At 36.0% G+C, this 6,563-nt stretch overlaps 1 non-coding gene across 1 annotated transcript; it reads left to right on the top strand.

Moving 5' to 3' along the window:
* The first annotated feature begins 5,481 nt into the window (after positions 1 to 5,481).
* Positions 5,482 to 5,588, top strand: LOC129083974 (U6 spliceosomal RNA). Its single transcript, XR_008530539.1, has one exon. It is a non-coding gene; the product is annotated as a U6 spliceosomal RNA (small nuclear RNA).
* The last annotated feature ends 975 nt before the right edge of the window (positions 5,589 to 6,563 follow it).

Here is a 6,563-nt window from a genome sequence, read left to right as displayed (position 1 = left end):
TTTCAATTGGCAGGCCTGTGCTCAAGCCACTGAGCCACACCCACCAGGGTCTTCTTGATCCACTTCTTTTATTGAACAAGGCAGTATTAGAGAAACTTCACTAATGTTTCTTGCTTCTTTTAACCTGTAATCCATCTGTGAAATAAATGGACCAACTTGGACAAACCACCTCTAAATTCATTCCCATTAAAACCTGAACTCACTTTTTTGGGTTTCATTTTTTTTTACATGACATAGGTCAGATATCGACAAAGGAGTCTGGAAAATTCAGGCTTTTCCATATTGATATTATTATAATTTATACATGTGCCCTTCCTTATACACTGCTTTTAATCAGTGGTATATATACTAATAACAACTCTTGAGGTCTTTACAGAATGATTCTGTTATCTTTACTTTGATGCTACTCCTTCTCTTTCAGGCATTTTAGGCCTTGCTATTATCCACTTTATCCATGGCTTAAGTTACCAACTCTTTCTGGATACAGCCTACCTAGTTCTACCTGTTTCAAGGAATGAACTTGAATAAACTTTTTTTTCCTATTGACACTTTGTCTTCCTCTCGCCAGCTTTTTTCATCCAACTTTTTGACACTCAGATCCTCCTACCTGTTCTCTTGTCTTGACATTTCCTTAAGATAGTTGTCCTAACTTTGTGGTATTTTCACATCAAGCCTAAATCTTTAACACTTAAATCAGTTATCAATTAAAACATTAAACACTAGATCACTCTCAGCCTCTACTTTTCTTGTGAGGTAAAGCATAATATATAAAATATTATATATTTTGTAATTAAATATATAAAAATATTATATATAAAAATATATAAAATAAATATAAAATATTTTATATATACACCCTTGCTCAAACATTTTTCCATGACTGGAGATTTCTGTCTCTATTTCTGCCAAAACTAATCATAATTCTATTTGAAATGCCTTTTTGTTTGTGCAATTTTTGAGATCTTTTCTTCTAGAATCAGAAGTCATCATCTCTGCTCATCTTACGAGATTTTGTATTTATTGAGCACATACTGAATGTTCATTACTTTGTTAGGCACTTAACACATATCCCATTTAACTTTCTTTAAAACCCTGGATTAATGGATCTCAATTTTTTCAAATTCAGTGGTCTATTTTATAACACTGTTTTATAATGACATTTTTACTACCCTGAATTTGAATTCACAGAATAAACAACATACTTATATGCTTAATTTCAAAAAATCAATGTAATTTTATTGTGGTAAAAGATAAATTTAAAACTTACAATGATGGATATTTAAATATGTAAATGTTTGGACACAACTACAGTAGACAGCTTACTGAAGCAGTCATTTTTTTTTTTTACCTGTTTACAACAAATAAGTTTTGATTTTGGAGAAATAAAGATCAGAAATCATTCTGTACATGAACTATAAGAGGATCAAAGAGAAGAGATATTATACATTAATACAAAAATATGTTAAGATAAATATTCACAGAAAAGGTATTAATGTATAATATGAAACAGCAAAATGAGAAATAATCAGTCAAATAAAGGATAAACATAACAAGACAAATTACAAACTGAGCTGGGGAAAATGAGAAAGTATGATATAATCTTGTCAGACAGTGTGATACATGGAATGTGTTCAAATATATCTTATCAATCCCAAGAAAGCAAGAAAGTACCATATTTGTCAAGCATTCTAGCCAACTGGGACCCTTCTTGATCTAAGATCTTGGGTTATGTATTTTAGTATTGCTTGCAAACATTTGATAGTCCCCTCCTTTATTTTGCTCCATAATTAGAAATACAATTAAATTAATTCTTAGATTTTTCCATAACTCAAAACTATTAATATTTAAAAAGCTCTCTCTCCCTATTTTTTTAAATAGAAGTTACTCTAAGAGCTATTTATGTTGGTGGCAGGACAGCATGTGAAAATAGTAGAAATAGAATTTGGAAAGAATTAATTCATGGCTAAGGACTAGAGGAGAGGCCTCTCGTGCCCCTACAGACATATACTAGTGATTTGTAATCCACTAGACTCTGATGTTACCCAGATATTGGCAAGAGCACTGCCACAGATTTCCCTCTGATGTTCCTGTAGTAACTATAGCTTAGTTTAGCCTCTAATGTGGGTTGGAACATGTTAAATTGAATCATGTTTTTCCTTCCAGCATTTGACCAAATAAGTAGCACTTGACTATGCCCCCTCTTCCTCTAAACACACTAACATTAAGTCACCAGCCTATAATTGTGGGCATGATGACTAACATTTGTGTAACTCTCTTTCCCAAATTTAAGTTCATATCATGTACTCTACAAAGCATATCCTGTCAAGACCAGTGGTTAAGTATTTGTGGTGGTTTTCATTTGAAGAGTTATGGGTTTTCATTAATGCTAATGTTTCCTTTGAGTGGAAAGTATGTTCAACCAAGTGCTCCTTTGAATGGGATTTTCAGATTTCACTCAAACACAGCTGCTTTCAAGGGAGAGTAATGCAAAGACAATTTCTGCCAAATTACACTTTCATACAACTTAAGGTGGGGCTCCTGAAGTACTGACACATTTTCCAAAACCAGATATATCATTTATTTTGTTTTTGTGCATGTAGTAATTGGCAGACTAAAAGTGATGGAGTTTATTCAGTCATCTTTTTCCCTTCTGGTTTGGCACTCACTGCGGTAGCTAATGAATATGATAGTGGGAGTTTACCTGTTGTCTTGCAGCTACTGGGGCTGCTTGGCATTCATTTTCACAGATGCCTAATTGTTGTTGCTGTTCTGCCTCCAGGGACAAATAGGATCTTATTGGCTCATCTAGGGACAGTATTAGTCCAATGGAGCACTCTTATAGCAGTTGGATCAGTTCTGCTTGATGAGTTGTAAATTCAGTTTTATTTCTGGAGATGATAACAGATAATGTTTCTGATGCAAAAGGGTAGAACCATGGTAATAAGAAAACCTAATATATTTTTAGCTTTCATAAAAAAATCTTATGTCTTCTTTGTAGATTAAATTAATCGAGAGCTTAAAGTTTCAAGTTCAAAAATATATATTCAAACAATTTTAAGCACTGAATAAGTACTGAGAAAACACTGGTTTATGTAACATAAAAGTCCAAAGGCAGCATTGACTTTATTTGTGGCTGGATCTAGAAGCTCGAACAATGTTATCAGGGGCAATTTTTCTTCACCGCTTGGCTTTGCCTTGCTTTGCCTTAGCTCCATTCTCAGGAAAGCTCCCCTTTGGGTAGCAGTATGGATACCAGCAGTTTAAGCTTATGTCTCGACAGTTTAAAATCCAAAACCAGAACAACAAAAGGAAGGAAGGGAAATGTTTGTTTTCTTCAATAATCTTAGAAAATATTCTAATCGTGTATATTACTGGCTCTAAGTGGCTCATGTGTTCTCTCTTGAACCAATCACTGTGATCAGAGGCTTGAATACTCTGATTGGTCAAATAGAAATCCCATGCTCACTACTAGACTAACAGTGAAGTTAATATCATCATACTGCTTGGTCTAAAAGTGGTATAAGGTAGTCTTTGATGAAAATCAGTGTGATTTACCTGCAGAAGGATGAAGGAATGAATGAATGGGTTTAGCCATTCCCACCCCAACCCCCATTTTATCAGAAGAGACAAAAGACTCTTGCTGTATAATCATTATCCATATACTGGTTAACATTGAACTGTAGTTTTTAAGCAGATTAGATAGCCTTTAAATTTTCCTTATCTGAAAGTTAAGCCTGAGACCATGGGCAAATGTGAGGGTCCAGAGACACTTCAGGAAGCATCTTGTATTCTGAGGAGCTCCAGAAATTCCTAATTTCTCTTGTTTCTAGTTCCATATCATGAAACCAAGGAACCTGTGGGTCTAGCTGGAAAAGTCCCATGTGGGGAAAAACTACTAGAAGTGTTGATTCTAATTGCTGTGCTTTGAGAAGATCTCTAGGACCCAGTGGGTGACTCCAGAGACATTTCATACTTTTTTTCTTAATCAGGAGCCTCTCTGGGGCTTTGCCCCACTTGTAGCATAAAAGAATTGGGATGTGTCACTATAGCTAAGAAGCAAGATACGCATAAGAAAAGTTTAAAAAAAAGGGAGGTAACTAGAGCTAGGATAAAAAATATAATTTTTACATAACTCTGAGTCAGAACTGGTAGATAAAAAATTATCATATAATTTTATAGTTATTCTTGCAGGATTATCTAATAATAGGACACAATGAATGTATGTCATGGAAGTGAGATATTTATGGATAAAATTTTTGAATGAGGAAATGGCATGAAGGGTGTGGCATTCACTCCTGGTCACTTTCCAAGACTGTGCTGAGGAAGCCGGCTGAAGCCGAGAGTCCCAGCAGCCAGTCACCCACCTATAATGACTGCTGTAAGGGCTAGAAACTTGGCAGCTAGAAGTGTCGTGAGGACAGTTTAGAAATTTCTCATGGTATCTGAGAGAGTCAGCCTGAAGACGTTCACTAAGAAGCAAAATACTCTGCCTGCCTTTTTCTGCATCGAAAATCTTGCAACCTAATTTATTATACCAGTTGAACAAGAATTAATGATTCTCAGAGAAATGAAAATTTGCTCTCTAAGAATATAGGTAACTAATAAAATTTCCTTGGCAATAGTGATTCAGAGATGTGAGAGTATATTTTACATCTAATATTTTGAATCCAAAAGCTATTGACTTCTTTCTTTATTAAAAATTCATACTTTTTTTTCCTCTCATGTAAGGGTTTTATTTTGAAAACCATGTTGCTTCAGCCTAAATATGCTATCTGAGCTCAAGATGGACAGTATTTTCAACTCTGTAGGAAGCCACTGTTGCCAAGAACAGATTTCAAACTGGCAGGTCAATTAGGAGTATGGAACCCCTGCTTCTAGGCAAATTTCCAGGCTGACTCAGAGCAGCACGTCAAGGGCTCTTCTCTGCTGGCAAGGTGTGTGACCTCGCCACATTTACATTTTCTTTTCAGAAAAAAAAAGTACTGAAGAATTTTACCACTCATTTTTCAGAATGTAATTGTAGCTTCACAAATTACAAAAGTACTAAAATTTAAAAATTGATTAATTTATTATATTCAATAATTTTTTGAATCATCTTAATTATTTTCACTTAAAGGTATTTTAGATATATTTTGTAAATTAGAAATAGAGTACATACTTACTCAATAATTAATGGTTAGGCAGATTAACATTTCTGTTTATCATGCTGGAAATAGTCATTTCAACTTTTCCTGAATTAACCAGGGAGAAAATCCACATGTGTTTAAATGAGTCACATATCCCAGCTCCATACATCTGCAGCCTAGAGCTATTGCTCTCTAGCTTGTGTCATTTGGGGAGGTGGCAGCATTAGGAACAGGAGCTGCATTTGTTCTTCCTCATAATTCTGGAGGCAATCTTAATATATAGATTTTTAAAAGTTTGATTATAGTACATCTCATATGAAGCAATTGCTCCAGAACAAATCAAAAGGTAAATTTAGTGCCTGCTTCAGCAGCACATACACTAAAACTGAAAAGATACAGAGAAGATTAGCACGGCCCCTGCGCAAGGAGGATATGCAAATTCGCGAAGCGTTCCGTATTTTTGCTCAACATCAGGAAGACAGGAAATCCAATTAAAAAATGGGCAAAGAATATGAGCAGACAATCTTCCAAAGAGGGCGCACAGGGGGCCCATAAGCATATGAAGGGATACTCGACATCGCTGGCTTTCAGGAAAATGGAAATTAAAATCGCAACGAGATACCACCTCGCACAGATCAGAATGGCCATCATTAACAAATCAAGAAACAACAGGTGCCGGCCAGCATGAGGAGAAAAGGGAACTCTCGTGTGCGCTGTTGGTGGGAGTGCAGACTGGTGCAGCCACTGTGGAAAGCAGTGTGGAATTTCCTCAAAAAGCTAAAAATGGAACTGTCTTTTGACCCAGTGATTCCCCTGCTGGGACTATATACTAAGAATCCCAAAACACCAATTCAAAAGAACCTATGCACCCCAATGTTCATAGCAGCATTGTTTACAATAGCTAAGTGCTGGAAACAGCATAAATGCCTGTCAGTAAATGAAAGGATCAAAAAACTGTCGTACATTTACAAAGCGGAATACTATGCAGAAGAAAGAAAGAAGGAAATCCAGCCTTTGGTGACAGCATGGATGGAACTGGAGAGCATTATGCTAAGTGAAATAAGCCAGGCAGCAAAAGATAAATGCCATATGATCTTATCTGTAAGTGGAAACTAATGAACAAAACAAACAAATGAGCAGAATAGAACCAGAAGCATGAAAAAAAGGACAGACTGGCAGGGACCAGAGGGATGTGGGGCCGGGACTAAGGGGGGTAAAAGCGGAAGGGTCTAGTCAAGGAACAAGTAAAAATGACCCATGGACATGGATAACAGGGTGTGGACTGACTATGGCAGCGGGGGCTGTGCGGAAGGGGAGGGCAATGGGGGAAAATTGGGACAACTGGAATAGAACAACAATAAAGGAAAAGGTAAATTTATATAGAACAAGGGTAAAGCTATTTTTTCAAAGAACTCATAATGAATATAGTGAATTATT

This window comes from Pteronotus mesoamericanus, unplaced genomic scaffold (genome assembly GCF_021234165.1).
Source record: "Pteronotus mesoamericanus isolate MK-2021 breed Mesoamerican mustached bat unplaced genomic scaffold, CSHL_Meso_final scaffold_167, whole genome shotgun sequence".
In the NCBI taxonomy this organism is placed as follows: domain Eukaryota; kingdom Metazoa; phylum Chordata; class Mammalia; order Chiroptera; family Mormoopidae; genus Pteronotus; species Pteronotus mesoamericanus.
This window is presented reverse-complemented; position numbering and strand designations above follow the sequence as displayed.